We start from the raw sequence: 20,847 nt of genomic DNA, 5'->3' as shown, positions 1-20,847 counted from the left end.
ACTTTCTCTGTGTCGTCTGTTGCTGTCTCTGTTGGTGAGGGTTAGGCCTACTACAATACAACATTCACAACATGACAACACAACTACATAACACCATTAAATACAGTTGGTTACTACAATACAACATTCACAACATGACAACACAACTACATAACACCATTAAATACAGTTGGTTACTACAATACAACATTCACAACATGACAACACAACTACATAACACCATTAAATACAGTTGGTTACTACAATACAACATTCACAACATGACAACACAACTACATAACACCATTAAATACAGTTGGTTACTACAATACAACATTCACAACATGACAACACAACTACACAACACCATTAAATACAGTTGTTTACTACAATACAACATTCACAACATGACAACACAACTACATAACACCATTAAATACAGTTGGTTACTACAATACAACATTCACAACATGACAACACAACTATACAACACCATTAAATACAGTTGAGGGTTACTACAATACAACATTCACAACATGACAACACAACTACATAACACCATTAAATACAGTTGGTTACTACAATACAACATTCACAACATGACAACACAACTACACAACACCATTAAATACGGTTGGTTACTACAATACAACATTCACAACATGGCAACACAACTACATAACACCATTAAATACAGTTGGTTACTACAATACAACATTCACAACATGGCAACACAACTACACAACACCATTAAATACAGGTTGAGGGTTACTACAATACAACATTCACAACATGGCAACACAACTACATAACACCATTAAATACAGTTGAGGGTTACTACAATACAACATTCACAACATGACAACACAACTACACAACACCATTAAATACAGTTGGTTACTACAATACAACATTCACAACATTCACAACACAACTATATAACACCATTAAATACAGTTGGTTACTACAATACAACATTCACAACATGACAACACAACTACATAACACCATTAAATACAGTTGGTTACTACAATACAACATTCACAACATGACAACACAACTATATAACACCATTAAATACAGTTGTTTACTACAATACAACATTCACAACATTCACAACACAACTACACAACACCATTAAATACAGTTGGTTACTACAATACAACATTCACAACATGACAACACAACTACATAACACCATTAAATACAGTTGAGGATTACTACAATACAACATTCACAACATGACAACACAACTACATAACACCATTAAATACAATTGGTTACTACAATACAACATTCACAACATGACAACACAACTACACAACACCATTAAATACAATTGGTTACTACAATACAACATTCACAACATGACAACACAACTACACAACACCATTAAATACAGTTGAGGATTACTACAATACAACATTCACAACATCACAACACAACTACATAACACCATTAAATACAGTTGAGGGTTACTACAATACAACATTCACAACATCACAACACAACTACATAACACCATTAAATACAGTTGGTTATTACAATACAACATTCACAACATGACAACACAACTACATAACACCATTAAATACAGTTGGTTACTACAATACAACATTCACAACATGACAACACAACTACATAACACCATTAAATACAGTTGAGGATTACTACAATACAACATTCACAACATCACAACACAACTACATAACACCATTAAATACAGTTGGTTACTACAATACAACATTCACAACATGACAACACAACTACATAACACCATTAAATACAGTTGGTTACTACAATACAACATTCACAACATCACAACACAACTACATAACACCATTAAATACAGTTGGTTACTACAATACAACATTCACAACATGACAACACAACTACATAACACCATTAAATACAGTTGGTTACTACAATACAACATTCACAACATGACAACACAACTACACAACACCATTAAATACAGTTGAGGGTTACTACAATACAACATTCACAACATTACAACACAACTACACAACACCATTAAATACAGTTGAGGATTACTACAATACAACATTCACAACATGACAACACAACTACATAACACCATTAAATACAGTTGGTTACTACAATACAACATTCACAACACGACTACATAACACCATTAAATACAGTTGGTTACTACAATACAACATTCACAACATGGCAACACAACTACACAACACCATTAAATACAGTTGAGGATTACTACAATACAACATTCACAACATAACTACATAACACCATTAAATACAGTTGGTTACTACAATACAACATTCACAACATGACAACACAACTACATAACACCATTAAATACAGTTGGTTACTACAATACAACATTCACAACACAACTACATAACACCATTAAATACAGTTGGTTACTACAATACAACATTCACAACATGACAACACAACTACATAACACCATTAAATACAGTTGAGGATTACTACAATACAACATTCACAACATGACAACACAACTACATAACACCATTAAATACAGTTGGTTACTACAATACAACATTCACAACATCACAACACAACTACATAACACCATTAAATACAGTTGGTTACTACAATACAACATTCACAACATGACAACACAACTACATAACACCATTAAATACAGTTGGTTACTACAATACAACATTCACAACATGACAACACAACTACATAACACCATTAAATACAGTTGAGGATTACTACAATACAACATTCACAACATGACAACACAACTACATAACACCATTAAATACAATTGGTTACTACAATACAACATTCACAACATGACAACACAACTACACAACACCATTAAATACAGTTGAGGATTACTACAATACAACATTCACAACATCACAACACAACTACATAACACCATTAAATACAGTTGAGGGTTACTACAATACAACATTCACAACATCACAACACAACTACATAACACCATTAAATACAGTTGGTTACTACAATACAACATTCACAACATGACAACACAACTACATAACACCATTAAATACAGTTGGTTACTACAATACAACATTCACAACATGACAACACAACTACATAACACCATTAAATACAGTTGGTTACCACAATACAACATTCACAACATGACAACACAACTACATAACACTATTAAATACAGTTGTTTACTACAATACAACATTCACAACATGACAACACAACTACATAACACCATTAAATACAGTTGGTTACTACAATACAACATTCACAACATGACAACACAACTACATAACACCATTAAATACAGTTGAGGATTACTACAATACAACATTCACAACATGACAACACAACTACATAACACCATTAAATACAGTTGGTTACTACAATACAACATTCACAACATGACAACACAACTACATAACACCATTAAATACAGTTGAGGATTACTACAATACAACATTCACAACATGACAACACAACTACATAACACCATTAAATACAGTTGGTTACTACAATACAACATTCACAACATGACAACACAACTACATAACACCATTAAATGCAGTTGGTTACTACAATACAACATTCACAACATTCACAACACAACTACATAACACCATTAAATACAGTTGGTTACTACAATACAACATTCACAACATAACAACACAACTACATAACACCATTAAATACAGTTGAGGATTACTACAATACAACATTCACAACATGACAACACAACTACATAACACCATTAAATACAGTTGGAATGTAGTTAGAACTCTCAAACTGTTTCCATCAAACAGAAAACAACCAGAAAGCTGGATCAACACCTTTAGATTTCTAGATGCTGCACTTTGCTTTTTCATTACCCATACAGCTGTTTAAGGTCATACCAAGGCAGAGTGTAGTATCAGTATTTTAGGGGTCATAGGTCAGATCAGTGGTCATGGTTGATATGCATGGACTAGAAAACAAATTTAAAGTCATTTTTCTCAGATTCACTGTTTGTGTAGATGCTGTTTGTCTTTCTAGGACAGTAGTCCAGGTGACTGTTTGTGTAGATGCTCCTTGTCTTTGTAGGACAGTAGTTCAGGTGGCTGTTTGTGTAGATGCTGTTTGTCTTTGTAGGACAGTAGTTCAGGTGGCTGTTTGTGTAGATGCTGTTTGTATTTGTGGGACAGTAGTTCAGGTGGCTGTTTGTGTAGATGCTGTTTGTCTTTGTAGGGCAGTAGTTCAGGTGGCTGTTTGTGTAGATGCTGTTTGTCTTTGTAGGACAGTAGTTCAGGTGGCTGTTTGTGTAGATGCTGTTTGTCTTTGTAGGACAGTAGTTCAGGTGGCTGTTTGTGTAGATGCTGTTTGTATTTGTAGGGCAGTAGTTCAGGTGGCTGTTTGTGTAGATGCTGTTTGTCTTTGTAGGACAGTAGTTCAGGTGGCTGTTTGTGTAGATGCTGTTTGTATTTGTAGGGCAGTAGTTCAGGTGGCTGTTTGTGTAGATGCTGTTTGTCTTTGTAGGACAGTAGTTCAGGTGGCTGTTTGTGTAGATGCTGTTTGTCTTTGTAGGGCAGTAGTTCAGGTGGCTGTTTGTGTAGACTGCTGTTTGTCTTTGTAGGACAGTAGTTCAGGTGGCTGTTTGTGTAGATGCTGTTTGTCTTTGTAGGGCAGTAGTTCAGGTGGCTGTTTGTGTAGATGCTGTTTGTCTTTGTAGGGCAGTAGTTCAGGTGGCTGTTTGTGTAGATGCTGTTTGTCTTTGTAGGGCAGTAGTTCAGGTGGCTGTTTGTGTAGATGCTGTTTGTCTTTGTAGGACAGTAGTTGGCTTCCCTTGTACCTTAGTCTGCCTCCTGTCCCTCCTATCTCCATGGTTGCACCTTCCTGAAAACAATGACTCCATACTTTGCTGAAACCTGTTCTGCCAGATCATGTCCTTAAAGACTAGAATGTTCCAATGTGGTTACCCAAAGAGATGACAAGATAGTTCACACATTCATCATCCAGGGTTACTATCAAACATATATGTTACATTTCTGGTTCGTCCATAACTTGTTTCCTGCTTGTAGCAGGCCGTGTTTACAGGAATCCTTTTCTCTAACTAGAGAAATGTGATTTCATGAGAATATTTTTCTGCAGTGAGAGTGTAATGCAAGTCAAGCTGTCCTTGGATGTATGTCAACAAGATTTATAACCAGCATTGTTAAATTAACTGTTGTAATTAAAAAAAATCTATGCTGTCATTTTCTTTATGTTAGCTAGCTTTTTATAATGTTTTATTGTCACAGACACCAGATAGATGCAGAGAAATGTGTTGTTTTACAGGGTCAGCCATACGGCGCCCCTGGAGCAAATTAGGTGTAAGTGCCTTGCTTAAGGGCACCGACAGATTTTTACCTTGACGGCTCAGGTATTCAAACCAGCAACCTTTCAGTTACTGACCCACCACTCTAACCACTAGTCTACCTGACCATACCAGTTACTGACCCACAACTCTAACCACTAGTCTATCTGACTATACCAGTTACTGACCCACCACTCTAACCACTAGTCTATCTGACCATACCAGTTACTGACCCACCAGTCTAACCACTAGTCTATCTGACCATACTAGTTACTGACCCACCACTCTAACCACTAGTCTACCTGACCATACCAGTTACTGACCCACCACTCTAACCACTAGTCTACCTGACCATACCAGTTACTGACCCACCACTCTAACCACTAGTCTATCTGACCATACCAGTTACTGACCCACCACTCTAACCACTAGTCTATTAGACCATACCAGTTACTGACCCACCACTCTAACCACTAGTCTATCTGACCATACCAGTTACTGACCCACCACTCTAACCACTAGTCTATCTGACCATACCAGTTACTGACCCACCACTCTAACCACTAGTCTATCTAACCATACCAGTTACTGACCCACCACTCTAACCACTAGTCTATCTGACTATACCAGTCCAGTTACTGACCCACCACTCTAACCACTAGTCTATCTGACCATACCAGTTACTGACCCACCACTCTAACCACTAGTCTATCTAACCATACCAGTTACTGACCCACCACTCTAACCACTAGTCTATCTGACCATACCAGTTACTGACCCACCACTCTAACCACTAGTCTATCTAACCATACCAGTTACTGACCCACCACTCTAACCACTAGTCTATCTGACTATACCAGACCAGTTACTGACCCACCACTCTAACCACTAGTCTACCTGACCATACCAGTTACTGACCCACCACTCTAACCACTAGTCTATCTGACCATACCAGTTACTGACCCACCACTCTAACCACTAGTCTATCTGACCATACCAGTTACTGACCCACCACTCTAACCACTAGTCTATCTAACCATACCAGTTACTGACCCACCACTCTAACCACTAGTCTATCTAACCATACCAGATACTGACCCACCACTCTAACCACTAGTCTATCTGATCATACCAGTTACTGACCCACCACTCTAACCACTAGTCTATCTGACCATACCAGTTACTGACCCACCACTCTAACCACTAGTCTATCTGACCATACCAGTTACTGACCCACCACTCTAACCACTAGTCTATCTGACCATACCAGTTACTGACCCACCACTCTAACCACTAGTCTACTTTGAGCACTTGCACTGGGCGAGGTTCTAGAAAGAGGACTGACTTTCATACCAACTCCTAAACAGGTGGACTGACTTCCATACCAACTCCTAAACAGGTGGACTGACTTCCATAGCAACTCCTAAACAGGTGGACTGACTTTCATACCAACTCCTAAACAGGTGGACTGACTTTCATACCAACTCCTAAACAGGTGGACTGACTTTCATACCAACTCCTAAACAGGTGGACTGACTTTCATACCAACTCCTAAACAGGTGGACGGACTTTCATACCAACTCCTAAACAGGTGGACTGGGAGGAGCTCCGGAGGGGATCTACTCGTCTATCATAGAAGATTGAAGTTATCAGATCATTTTGAATATGAAACAGATTTTCCTCATATACTATTTCCAAACCCCTCACATTGGGAACCTCAGTTGGAGTCAGAAACTATACAGACTCTGATACGTAGGGATGTGGCTTCCTTTTCACTATTCAGAACCAGACCTGTTTATCAGCTTAACCTTACAAATGGTTAAAAATCAAGCTCTAGAAATATAGTGATTAAACCAGCAGATGAAGGGGCTCAGATTGTTGTAATGGATAAAGTGAATATCTTCTTGAAGCCAATAGACAATAGGATCATGTTAAACACTATGATCCATTGTCCCACTCAACACAACCATAAAACACAAAGATTAATCCAGGAGATAAACTGTATGAGGATAAGTACATTACAGATAAACAGATGGTCTGTCTTTTTGGGCCAGATTCTCCAAGGACTAGGCAGTTTTACTTACTGCCTAAAATACATATCTCCTGAGACGTGGGCGGTTCCCTGCGGCTGACCAATAGGAAGTGATTGTGTCTCAGAGACGTGGGCGGTTCCCTGCAGCTGACCAATAGGAAGTGATTGTGTCTCAGAATCTTACTGTATTGCTGAATATATAGACTTTTATTGCTGAATATATAGACTTTTATTGCTGAATATATAGACTTTTATATCAACCCTCTACCCCAGAAACACCCAGCTATGTTCAGGATACTGATGAATGAAGGATTTATTACTATTGGAGTACTGACTTTAATATCAACCCTCTATCCCAGAAACACCCAGCTATGTTCAGGGTACTGATGAATGAAGGGTTTATTACTATTGTATTACTGACTTTTATATCAACCCTCTATCCCAGAAACACCCAGCTATGTTCAGGATACTGATGAATGAAGGGTTTATTACTATTGTATTACTGACTTTTATATCAACCCTCTATCCCAGAAACACCCAGCTATGTTCAGGATACTGATGAATGAAGGGTTTATTACTATTGTATTACTCTTTTTATTAACTTAGCTACTGACTTGTTCTATTGTTGTTGCATTGTCAAGAGGTTAACCTGCAAGGAAGCATTTCAGTACATAATACTTGTATTGTGCTTTATATTATTATAGATATTTTAGGGTTGCCTTATGTTACGCACGCCTCTAGAAAGAGGGAACGCAACACCCTGCTACAACTCAACTCTCCTTGTTGTGAATAAGGTAGGGAAGTGTAGGTGTGAACAAGTATGACGAATAGGCAGAGAATACCGTTAACAGGGAATTTATTCCTTCACGTGGTAAGGTTTGGGAAAAAGGGGCTGGACGGAACCAAAGCAAAGAAAGTAACTATCAAAGCCCCCTCTCCTACCTTACCTGACTACCCACTACTTACCTAACTAGCACCACCTGGTGAACTAACCAAAATACAGGGGATGGTCCGCCCAGGTCTTTCCTAGTGTGCATAGACAGTAAACTACTACGGGTATATGTATGCCCGCGGGCCTCTTGCCTAAACACTCCCTAGGTGCCTTCCCCTTCCCCCCTGGGAACAAATGAAACAGAATTACACAAATGTAAGTCAATAATCAAAACACTGCATCCTATTGACACACACAACCAATCAGCTCCCTCAGCAACAACGGACACAGTACATACCAAAATTCTTGGAAACAACCAACATGCTATAACCCTCAGCCATTAGCCTTGTCTCTCAGCAATCATCTCCCTTCTGAGCAACAGAACTGGGGCTTATATAGCTTCAGAAGAAGTTAGTAATTGGAGACAGCTGCGTCCTGATGAGGGGGCGGGGTCAGCTCTCCAAACAATCAATGTTGATTGCCCAATCAGCTGCTCGTTGAGAACTTCAGGAATCCATCTCCTGAAATACATACATGATAATACACAAACCACAACAGAAACTGGGGAACGTAACATGGACCTTTAACCATCTGCCTGACTTTGTTCTCACAGGAGAGAGACGGGACTATTGGGATCCTGGGGATCCTCAACAACATCATGATGCTGACGAGGCAGAGAGGAGTCTCTCCAGATCAGAACTCCTCAAGAAACACCAGCGAGTTCACACAGGAGAGAAATCTCACTGCTGCTCTGACTGTGGGAAAATATTCAATTCTTCACTAGGCCTTAAAATACATCAAAGAATTCACACTGGAGAGAAACCTTTTGGCTGTGATCAATGTGGGAAGGGTTTTACTCAGCTAAACAGCCTGATAGTACACCAGCGGACACACACAGGAGAGAAACCTTATGTCTGTGATCAATGTGTAAAGAGTTTTAGTACGTTTGGCTGTCTGACGGCACACCAGAGGGCACACACAGGAGAGAAACCTTATAGCTGTGATCAGTGTGGGAAGAGTTTTACTACATCTAGCTGTCTAACTAAACACCAGAGAACACACACAGGAGAGAAACCTTATAGCTGTGATCAGTGTGGGAAGAGATACTCTGATAAAAGATCTCTGATCAAACATCAGAAACTACATGAAGGAGTTGTTTCATGATATCAGTGAAATAATGTCACAATGTAGAATGTTTTAACATTGTAGTAGGAGTATTTTAATAACGTCAGAATGTAGAACCCTAAACATTTGTTGTTCAATTGATTTTAGCCTCAGGGGGAAAAATCCAGGCTCTGAAATGGAAGAGTTACTATTTATGTGATTTAACAAAAAGTGACTAACAAAAAAAGAGTTCTGTTACACTTACCACGTTGGTGACCCACTGGAATCACAATGCAACACTTCAAAATGTAGCTAGCTGTTTTCTACAAATTGTCCTCTAACCAGTGATGTACACATTATTCCCATATTCCATGTGGTTTTTGAGCTGTTAGTTTTAACAGGACGTGCAACCTCATCTCCCTCCTCTCGCACAATTGATTTCAACATGATATCGATGAGTGATGACAAATAAGTGTTGTGTTCCTTTGTTCAGCGACCCCTAAATGTAAATGCATCACTGTTGCCCTGCTTTTAGAATATCAGGGTTAATTCTCAGATGTGCCAACCCAAGTGTACTAGAGCATGACATTGGGGACTGGGCCCCGATCCAACAACATGCCTATCTAGTGAACACTGAAAAGAGAGAGAAGCTCTGCAGTGAGGTGGAAAGTTACTATGGATATTGCAGGAGTTTCCTCTTGAAATCAGACATGTCTGTGGTCAGGACAACTTGGTTTCTGATTGTCTCAAGGGTGGGCAGTTAAAAAGTTTTGTGTTTTGCGTTTAGCCAGTCCGTTGCCATGGATCACAATTTATTATGACTGCATGTTTTTCCGTGTCGGAGATGAGTTTTGTTTGGGCTCGTTCCAAGGAGACGAGAGTTCTAGAAGCTAGTGGGATTTAGAAAGAGGAGAGTTCTAGAAGCTAGTGAGTTTTAGGAAGATGAGAGTTCTAGAAGCTAGTGAGTTTTAGGAAGAGGAGAATTCTAGAATCTAGTGAGTTTTAGGAAGACGAGAGTTCTAGAAGCTAGTGAGTTTTAGGAAGAGGAGAATTCTAGAATCTAGTGAGTTTTAGGATTCTATAGAAAGAAAAAGGAGAAAAAAATAATACGATTGTATATTATTAGTTAGAAATACGTGTTTTTAATTGACAGCCAGTAGACACCATTTTTATATTGTAGAAGGGAAGCATTTTTGTTGATTTTAATATGAAATGTAAGTTGTTTTCTGTTGGTGGTGAGCAAACTTGTCCATCAAAAATATAGGATATATTTGTTGTCTTAAGGTGTTACAGGCTTTGGTTTTTCCATTTATGTTTTGAGGTTGGTCGTTAGCACATCTAGCTCGTTAGCACGTACAGCTCGTTAGCACGTAGGACGCACTGATTGGTGTCACCTCAGTTAGTCAATGTGTTACACCTGTGCTGGCTTGTCCATCTCGTTATGGTTGAATATAACATCCAATTGTTAATATTGTAATCAATTAATTTTCCTTAGAATGCTCATTAGTCTTTCAGTTGTTATTCTTCATTTTTTTATCCTCTTATGTTTATATTAAATATTGCTGTTTATTTTCATTGTTTTTTTGTTTTCTTTTCCCTGTGAAGCCATTGTGTTTCATCCATGTCTGAAATGTGCTGTATAAATAAAGCTTGATTTGAACATATAAAACTAATGAACCCAATGACTGACAATCAACAGACTTTTGCAAAACTAATGAACAAATATGTGCAAAAGCAACACGTATCTTGGTCCATCTTAGTATGAAAAACAGTATAAATTCAGTATATCTTCCACTATGTCAAAATAGTGCTGGTATGTAAGTTTAGTATCACTTTTCAACCAACCCAGTGCATTTGTTGAAAATGAAAAATGTTGAAATCAACAATATGTTAAAGGATTCAACTACTGGAAACTGAAACAAACAATTGGATCAAACAGATCAATCCTACTGGACATTGGGTTTGATTCAGACCCTGCCAGCATGGCCAGAGATGTAACTTATAACCACAGAAACAACACAGACCTTTCATGACTAAAAACACCTAAGTATTAGATTTACTGCCATGGTCTAGTATGTCACCGCCTCAGACACCATTCACAATGCTGGCTGAGGTACTCGTAAAACATGACATATTATTTCCTAACCATTCACAATGCTGGCTGAGGTACGAGTAAAACATGACATATTATTTCCTAACCATTCACAATGCTGGCTGAGGTACTAGTAAAACATGACATATTATTTCCTAACCATTCACAATGCTGGCTGAGGTACTAGTAAAACATGACATATTATTTCCTAACCATTCACAATGCTGGCTGAGGTACTAGTAAAACATGACATATTATTTCCTAACCATTCACAATGCTGGCTGAGGTACTAGTAAAACATGACATATTATTTCCTAACCATTCACAATGCTGGCTGAGGTACGAGTAAAACATGACATATTATTTCCTAACCGTTCACAATGCTGGCTGAGGTACGAGTAAAACATGACATATTATTTCCTAACCATTCACAATGCTGGCTGAGGTACGAGTAAAACATGACATATTATTTCCTAATTGTCAAAAAATCCCCACTCCTTAATCAACTGGTCTCTCTCTGTTTAACCAGAATAACGTGAGTTGTGTCCTTCAAGCTGTTAGACTGTTAGTCCATAATCAACTAGTCTCTCACTGAGACAGCTTCGATGGCCCAATAAATGTTTCTGCCAGCCAATGTGATAATTCCTGTACAATACATCTGTAAAGGGTGTTGAGCTTGTTAAAGAAGAGATAGAGAGGTAACCATACACATTGCACATGGACCGTAAGAAATCCTGAAGGTATTGAAATGCCTGGGCTCGCAGGGGATGTGTTAATTCATAACCCATCATTTATACCTGTTCATTCAAAACCCATCATTTATACCTGTTAATTCATAACCCATCATTTATACCTGTTAATTCATAACCCATCATTTATACCTGTTAATTCATAACCCATCATTTATACCTGTTAATTCATAACCCATCATTTATACCTGTTAGTTCATAACCCATCATTTATACCTGTTAGTTCATAACCCATCATTTATACCTGTTAATTCATAACCCATCATTTATACCTGTTAATTCATAACCCATCATTTATACCTGTTAATTCATAACCCATCATTTATACCTGTTAATTCATAACCCATCATTTATACCTGTTCATTCATAACCCATCATTTATACCTGTTAATTCATAACCCATCATTTATACCTGTTAGTTCATAACCCATCATTTATACCTGTTAATTCATAACCCATCATTTATACCTGTTAATTCATAACCCATCATTTATACCTGTTAGTTCATAACCCATCATTTATACCTGTTAATTCATAACCCATCATTTATACCTGTTAATTCATAACCCATCATTTATACCTGTTAGTTCATAACCCATCATTTATACCTGTTAATTTATAACCCATCATTTATACCTGTTTGTTCATAACCCATCATTTATACCTGTTAATTCATAACCCATCATTTATACCTTTTGCTTGAAAGGGGCGGAGCTCCCTGACCTTACTTGGCAGGAACTAATGGGGATTCATAATAAACCCCAGGAAGAGTAGCTGCTAACTTGGCAGGAACACTGGAGCTCTGTCAGAGTGACCATCGGGTTCTTGTTCACCTCCTTGACCAAGGCCCTTCTCCCCCGATTGCTCAGTTTGGCCAGGCAGCCAGCTCTAGGAAGAGTCTTGGTGGTTCCAAACTTCTTCCATTTAAGAATGATGGAGGCCACTGTGTTCTTGGGGACCTTCAATGCTGCAGACATTTTTTGCTACCTTTCCCCAGATCTGTGCCTCGACACTATCCTGTCTCAGAGCTCTATGGATAATTCCTTTGACCTCATGGCTTGGCTTTTGCTCTGACATGCACTGTAAACTGTGGGACCTTATATAGACAGGTGTGTGCCTTTCCAAATCATGTCTAATCAATTGAATTTAGCACAAGTCGACTCCAATCAAGTTGTAGAAACATCTCAAGGATGATCAATGGAATCAGGATGCATCTGAGCTCAATTTTGAGTCTCATTGCAAAGGGTCTGAATACTTAAGTTAATCAATTTGCAAAAATGTCAAACTGTTTTTGGTTTGTCATTATGGGGTATTTTGTGTAGATTGATGAGGGGGGAAAATTATACAATTTTAGAATAAGGCTGTAACGTAACAAAATGTTGAAAAAGTGAAGGGGTCGGAATACTTAACGAATGCTCTGTATATCACTGGCAGGGCTTTCTACCTCTGGCAGTGTTTTCTACCTCTGGCAGTTTTGAACACAGTCATGTGATACGTGGTATAGAAAAGTCCAATCTTAGGAGAGTACATGGAGAGTACACGCACTATACAGTGTGTCTGCAGGTGTCTATCTGTCAAAACCACTGATACAGGAGCCCCTCCACCCTCTGGTGGGATGGATCATGTCTACAGAGAAACCTAGATTCAAATACTTAGATTTGTGTGTATTGGGTCTATGTTGTGAAATAGTTAGATATTACTTGATAGATATTACTGCACTGTCGCAGCTAGAAACACAAGCATTTCGCTACACCCACAATAACATCTGCTAAACACGTGATGTAACCAATAAAATGTGATTTGATTTGAAATAAACGTCCTATTTAACAAAGGTGCTTTTGGCTGGAGTCAAAATGACTCCAAAGGATTTGAATTAAAAGTAAATTTTGACACAGAAACACTAAACCATGATTTATATATATTAAAAACAAGTTGTTTGACAAAGTCATTAAAAATTGGAATAATTGAATGAACCACATTTTGGCTATGATAAAAGATATGCCTCTGGGGTCAAAATGATCCATGTCAGAAGTATGGTTCAATGAAAATATGTAGTGGGTGTAAAGTTTGTATTAAATTCTCACTCATTAAAAACGAATCAATCAACACATGCTTCTCTTTGAACGACTTAATATAATATTAAACTTTCCTGAAATAAATGAAAAATAAACGTTTGGTTCCTCAACTGCGTTGCCCCCTCCAGTCAGCAGATGGCAATGTGCGTCTTTTAGGTTCAGGCGATGCTGCCAGTGTGACGTAGAATCTAGTGGACGGGACGCTCCTTCAACAACAACAGCTAGTCAGACACCTCGGTAGCTTTCTAGCAAACATAGCTACAACATTCACGCTCTTTACACTGTTTTGGTGTATATTAGTCGCTGTGTATTAAACACACTTCTGTCGTATGTACTTGTTGGCCCATTTAATTATATATTTACGTTGTTTGTCAGCTAGCTGGTTTGCTAAGTTAGCTTAGAACTAGGCTAGTCGCTAATGCTAGCTAGCTAACATCCCCGACCATGAGTTCACTAAGCTACTCTCCTCCTGCTAAAGAAGAGGTCTGCTGGACGGAGAAAGAAGCTCTAGTGAAAGAGGAGGAGGAAGAGGAGGCTGTTACAATACAAAAACAAGTAGAGGGTGAAGTTGTTAGCGTGAAAGAAGAAGAGAAAGACGTTACAGTGAAAGAAGAGGAAGACGCGTTCAGAGTGAAAGAGGAGGAGGATGTTACTGTAAAAGAAGAGGCGGCAGAGAAAGAGGAGGATTCCGTTTTTGGAGTGAAAGAGGAGGAGGGGGAGATGACTGTCACATTGGAGGAAGAAGAGGAGGTTGGAGATGTGTTTAACACCAGTAAGTACCGTCTCTGCAGTCGTTGAACCAATATGCAGTAAAAGGGTTCTACACTTTAATGTTGTTCTGTAGGAATGGCTGAAGCGACACTGTAACGTGTAGAACATCAAGAGTGGACCATCAACAAAACGTTAACAATTGATCAAATGCATCCAATGACAATGACTGAAATACTGTAGTCCTCAATATCTCCTATTAGATTAGCCCAAGATGTTCTCTTAAAGGGGCAATCAGCAGTTGTTACATCCATTTTGGGACTTATACATTAATGATATGTACCCATCTGTTTCTTGAATAAATCACTTATAAATGCCTCATGAGCTTAGTTCAACTGTTGTACCCTATCAGAACCCAAATAAGCTTTTTTTACTCCAATGTTTGTCACTAAATATAAACAAACACTGTATATCCTCAAAACATGGTTAAAACTATAATGTTGATATCATGGATGGTTACATTTCTCCAGCTCCATCCCTCAGCTTTTTACCGAAACGGGCAGGGAGTACGCTTTGTTATTGTTTCTACTGCTGATTGCTGCCCCCGTTACTCCTCAAGGTCCAAGGACTGTATGTTATTTTCAGAGGTAGACTGGCTCTGTTCAGGTAAAATAGCCAAATATTCCATCAAAATGTGAATCGATTCTCAATTGCGATACGTTTCTAGAAACATAAATTGCTGTAGTTTCATATCACATCAAAATAATTTCACATAATACTTTCCGGACTAGTGTCCCAGTCCCTGCTGCTGAAAAACATCCCCACAGCATGATGCTGCCACCACCATGCTTCACCGTAGGGATGGTGCCAGGTTTCCTCCAGATGTGACTCTTGGCAGTCAGGCCAATGAGTTCAATCTTGGTTTCATCAAGTCAGAGAATCTTGTTTCTCATGGTCTTAGAGTCCTTAAGGTGCCTTTTGTCAAACTCCAAGCAGGCTGTCATATGCTTTATACTGAGGAGTGGCTTCTGTCTGGCCACTACCATAAAGGTCTGATTGGTGGAGTGCTGCAGAGATGGTTGTCCTTCTGGAAGGTTCTCCCATCTCCACAGAGGAACTCTGGAGCTCTGTCAGAGTGACCATCAGGTTTGTGGTCACCTCCCTGACCAAGGCCCTTCTCCCCCAATTGCTCAGTTTGGCCAGGTGACCAGCTCTAAGAAGAGTATTCCATTTATGAATGATGGAGGCCACTGTGTTCTTGGGGACCTTCAATACTGCAGAATTATTTTTGGTACCCATCCCCAGATCTGTGCCTCGACACAATCCTGTCTCGGAGCTCTACAGACAATTCCTTCGACCTCATGGCTTGGTTTTTGCTCTGACATGCACTGTCAACTGTGGGACCTTATATAGACAGGTGTGTGCCTTTCCAAATCATATCCAATCAATTGAATTTACCACAGGTGGACTCCAAACAAGTTGTAGATACATCTCAAGGATGATTAATGGAAACAAGATGCACCTGAAAGCAATTTCGAGTCTCATAGCAAAGGGTCTGAATACTTAAGTAAATAAGGTATTTCTGTTTTTTACCTGTTTTCACTTTGTCATTATGGGCTATTGATGACACCCCTCTGAATATAGATAGCCTAACCATCAGAAAAACCTCTTCCTTAGAAGAGTCGTTATGCTCCTATAGTTTCTGGTAATAGACTACACCAGCAGTTGTTATGCTCTTATAGTTTCTGGTAATAGGCTACACCAGCAGTCGTTATGCTCCTATAGTTTCTGGTAATAGACTACAGTCGTTATGCTCCTATAGTTTCTGGTAATAGACTACACCAGCAGTCGTTATGCTCCTATAGTTTCTGGTAATAGACTACACCAGCAGTCGTTATGCTCCTATAGTTTCTGGTAATAGACTACACCTGCAGTCGTTATGCTCCTATAGTTTCTGGTAATAGACTACAGTCGTTATGCTCCTATAGTTTCTGGTAATAGGCTACACCAGCAGTCGTTATGCTCCTATAGTTTCTGGTAATAGACTACACCAGCAGTCGTTATGCTCCTATAGTTTCTGGTAATAGACTACACCAGCAGTCGTTATGCTCCTATAGTTTCTGGTAATAGGCTACACCAGCAGTCGTTATGCTCCTATAGTTTCTGGTAATAGACTACACCAGCAGTTGTTATGCTCCTATAGTTTCTGGTAATAGGCTACACCAGCAGTCGTTATGCTCCTATAGTTTCTGGTAATAGACTACAGTCGTTATGCTCCTATAGTTTCTGGTAATAGACTACACCAGCAGTCGTTATGCTCCTATAGTTTCTGGTAATAGACTACACCAGCAGTCGTTATGCTCCTATAGTTTCTGGTAATAGACTACACCTGCAGTCGTTATGCTCCTATAGTTTCTGGTAATAGACTACAGTCGTTATGCTCCTATAGTTTCTGGTAATAGGCTACACCAGCAGTCGTTATGCTCCTATAGTTTCTGGTAATAGACTACACCAGCAGTCGTTATGCTCCTATAGTTTCTGGTAATAGGCTACACCAGCAGTCGTTATGCTCCTATAGTTTCTGGTAATAGACTACACCAGCAGTTGTTATGCTCCTATAGTTTCTGGTAATAGGCTACACCAGCAGTCGTTATGCTCCTATAGTTTCTGGTAATAGGCTACACCAGCAGTCGTTATGCTCCTATAGTTTCTGGTAATAGACTACACCAGCAGTCGTTATGCTCCTATAGTTTCTGGTAATAGACTACACCTGCAGTCGTTATGCTCCTATAGTTTCTGGTAATAGACTACAGTCGTTATGCTCCTATAGTTTCTGGTAATAGGCTACACCAGCAGTCGTTATGCTCCTATAGTTTCTGGTAATAGACTACAGTCGTTATGCTCCTATAGTTTCTGGTAATAGACTACACCAGCAGTCGTTATGCTCCTATAGTTTCTGGTAATAGACTACATCAGCAGTCGTTATGCTCCTATAGTTTCTGGTAATAGACTACACCTGCAGTCGTTATGCTCCTATAGTTTCTGGTAATAGACTACAGTCGTTATGCTCCTATAGTTTCTGGTAATAGGCTACACCAGCAGTCGTTATGCTCCTATAGTTTCTGGTAATAGACTACACCAGCAGTCGTTATGCTCCTATAGTTTCTGGTAATAGACTACACCAGCAGTCGTTATGCTCCTATAGTTTCTGGTAATAGGCTACACCAGCAGTCGTTATGCTCCTATAGTTTCTGGTAATAGACTACACCAGCAGTTGTTATGCTCCTATAGTTTCTGGTAATAGGCTACACCAGCAGTCGTTATGCTCCTATAGTTTCTGGTAATAGACTACAGTCGTTATGCTCCTATAGTTTCTGGTAATAGACTACACCAGCAGTCGTTATGCTCCTATAGTTTCTGGTAATAGACTACACCAGCAGTCGTTATGCTCCTATAGTTTCTGGTAATAGACTACACCTGCAGTCGTTATGCTCCTATAGTTTCTGGTAATAGACTACAGTCGTTATGCTCCTATAGTTTCTGGTAATAGGCTACACCAGCAGTCGTTATGCTCCTATAGTTTCTGGTAATAGACTACACCAGCAGTCGTTATGCTCCTATAGTTTCTGGTAATAGACTACACCAGCAGTCGTTATGCTCCTATAGTTTCTGGTAATAGGCTACACCAGCAGTCGTTATGCTCCTATAGTTTCTGGTAATAGACTACACCAGCAGTTGTTATGCTCCTATAGTTTCTGGTAATAGGCTACACCAGCAGTCGTTATGCTCCTATAGTTTCTGGTAATAGACTACAGTCGTTATGCTCCTATAGTTTCTGGTAATAGACTACACCAGCAGTCGTTATGCTCCTATAGTTTCTGGTAATAGACTACACCAGCAGTCGTTATGCTCCTATAGTTTCTGGTAATAGACTACACCTGCAGTCGTTATGCTCCTATAGTTTCTGGTAATAGACTACAGTCGTTATGCTCCTATAGTTTCTGGTAATAGGCTACACCAGCAGTCGTTATGCTCCTATAGTTTCTGGTAATAGGCTACACCAGCAGTCGTTATGCTCCTATAGTTTCTGGTAATAGACTACAGTCGTTATGCTCCTATAGTTTCTGGTAATAGACTACACCAGCAGTCGTTATGCTCCTATAGTTTCTGGTAATAGACTACACCAGCAGTCGTTATGCTCCTATAGTTTCTGGTAATAGACTACACCTGCAGTCGTTATGCTCCTATAGTTTCTGGTAATAGACTACAGTCGTTATGCTCCTATAGTTTCTGGTAATAGGCTACACCAGCAGTCGTTATGCTCCTATAGTTTCTGGTAATAGGCTACACCAGCAGTCGTTATGCTCCTATAGTTTCTGGTAATAGACTACACCAGCAGTCGTTATGCTCCTATAGTTTCTGGTAATAGTCTACACCAGCAGTCATTATGCTCCTATAGTTTCTGGTAATAGACTACACCAGCAGTCGTTATGCTCCTATAGTTTCTGGTAATAGACTACAGTCGTTATGCTCCTATAGTTTCTGGTAATAGGCTACACCAGCAGTCGTTATGCTCCTATAGTTTCTGGTAATAGGCTACACCAGCAGTCGTTATGCTCCTATAGTTTCTGGTAATAGACTACACCAGCAGTCGTTATGCTCCTATAGTTTCTGGTAATAGACTACACCAGCAGTCATTATGCTCCTATAGTTTCTGGTAATAGGCTACACCAGCAGTCGTTATGCTCCTATAGTTTCTGGTAATAGGCTACACCAGCAGTCGTTATGCTCCTATAGTTTCTGGTAATAGACTACACCAGCAGTCGTTATGCTCCTATAGTTTCTGGTAATAGACTACAGTCGTTATGCTCCTATAGTTTCTGGTAATAGGCTACACCAGCAGTCGTTATGCTCCTATAGTTTCTGGTAATAGGCTACACCAGCAGTCGTTATACTCCTATAGTTTCTGGTAATAGACTACACCAGCAGTCGTTATGCTCCTATAGTTTCTGGTAATAGACTACACCAGCAGTCGTTATGCTCCTATAGTTTCTGGTAATAGACTACACCAGCAGTCGTTATGCTCCTATAGTTTCTGGTATTAGGCTACACCAGCAGTCAGCAACCTTTTCCATTTGGTTCCAATTTCTGATCATTTCTACTGATCTGGTGCTAGTTATGATTTTCATATTCACATTTTACTGGAACAGTTTCATTTAATTTATAATAGTATTAATAATTATAATTGTCTTTATCTCAACATCATTCTCTGTGGTTAATCTACATTCTATTTAAATGAAAATTATAAATATACATTTTTATTTCCATTGCTAAGTTTAAAATGACCTACATAAAGCCCAAAAATTTAAACACGCCAACTCATTAGTGGTGGTGTGTTAAGACAATCAGAAATACTATCAGACATCCCCAAATGTAACTTTGACTATAATTACTGTTCCCTGAAGGAGGGAAACGAGGTACAACACCTGTTTGGCCCCACCCCTTCCTGGGTCGGTGAAGAGCGGTATTAAATTTAAGGAAGAAATCCGAGCCTCGCGCTCATCACCTGTAGAAGGCGGGGCTTCCAGCGAGGCGTGGATTTAATAGTATGTTGTACCTAGTTTCCCTCCTTCAGGGAACAGTAGTTATAGTCATAACGTGTGGATTTAATAGTATGTTGTACCTAGTTTCCCTCCTTCAGGGAACAGTAGTTATAGTCATAACGTTACGCTTGTCAAATGATGAACTTTAACTTAAATACTGGATCTTGCTGTCGGACAGTTTTTTTGTATTCAGATCTCTGAAATGCTCTCTAATTACGTAACATTTAGTGTCTCCTTATATTACGCTGGGAAAACAG

This window comes from Salmo salar, unplaced genomic scaffold (genome assembly GCF_905237065.1).
Source record: "Salmo salar unplaced genomic scaffold, Ssal_v3.1, whole genome shotgun sequence".
Lineage (NCBI taxonomy): Eukaryota > Metazoa > Chordata > Actinopteri > Salmoniformes > Salmonidae > Salmo > Salmo salar.
Note: the sequence above shows the minus strand (reverse complement) of the source record.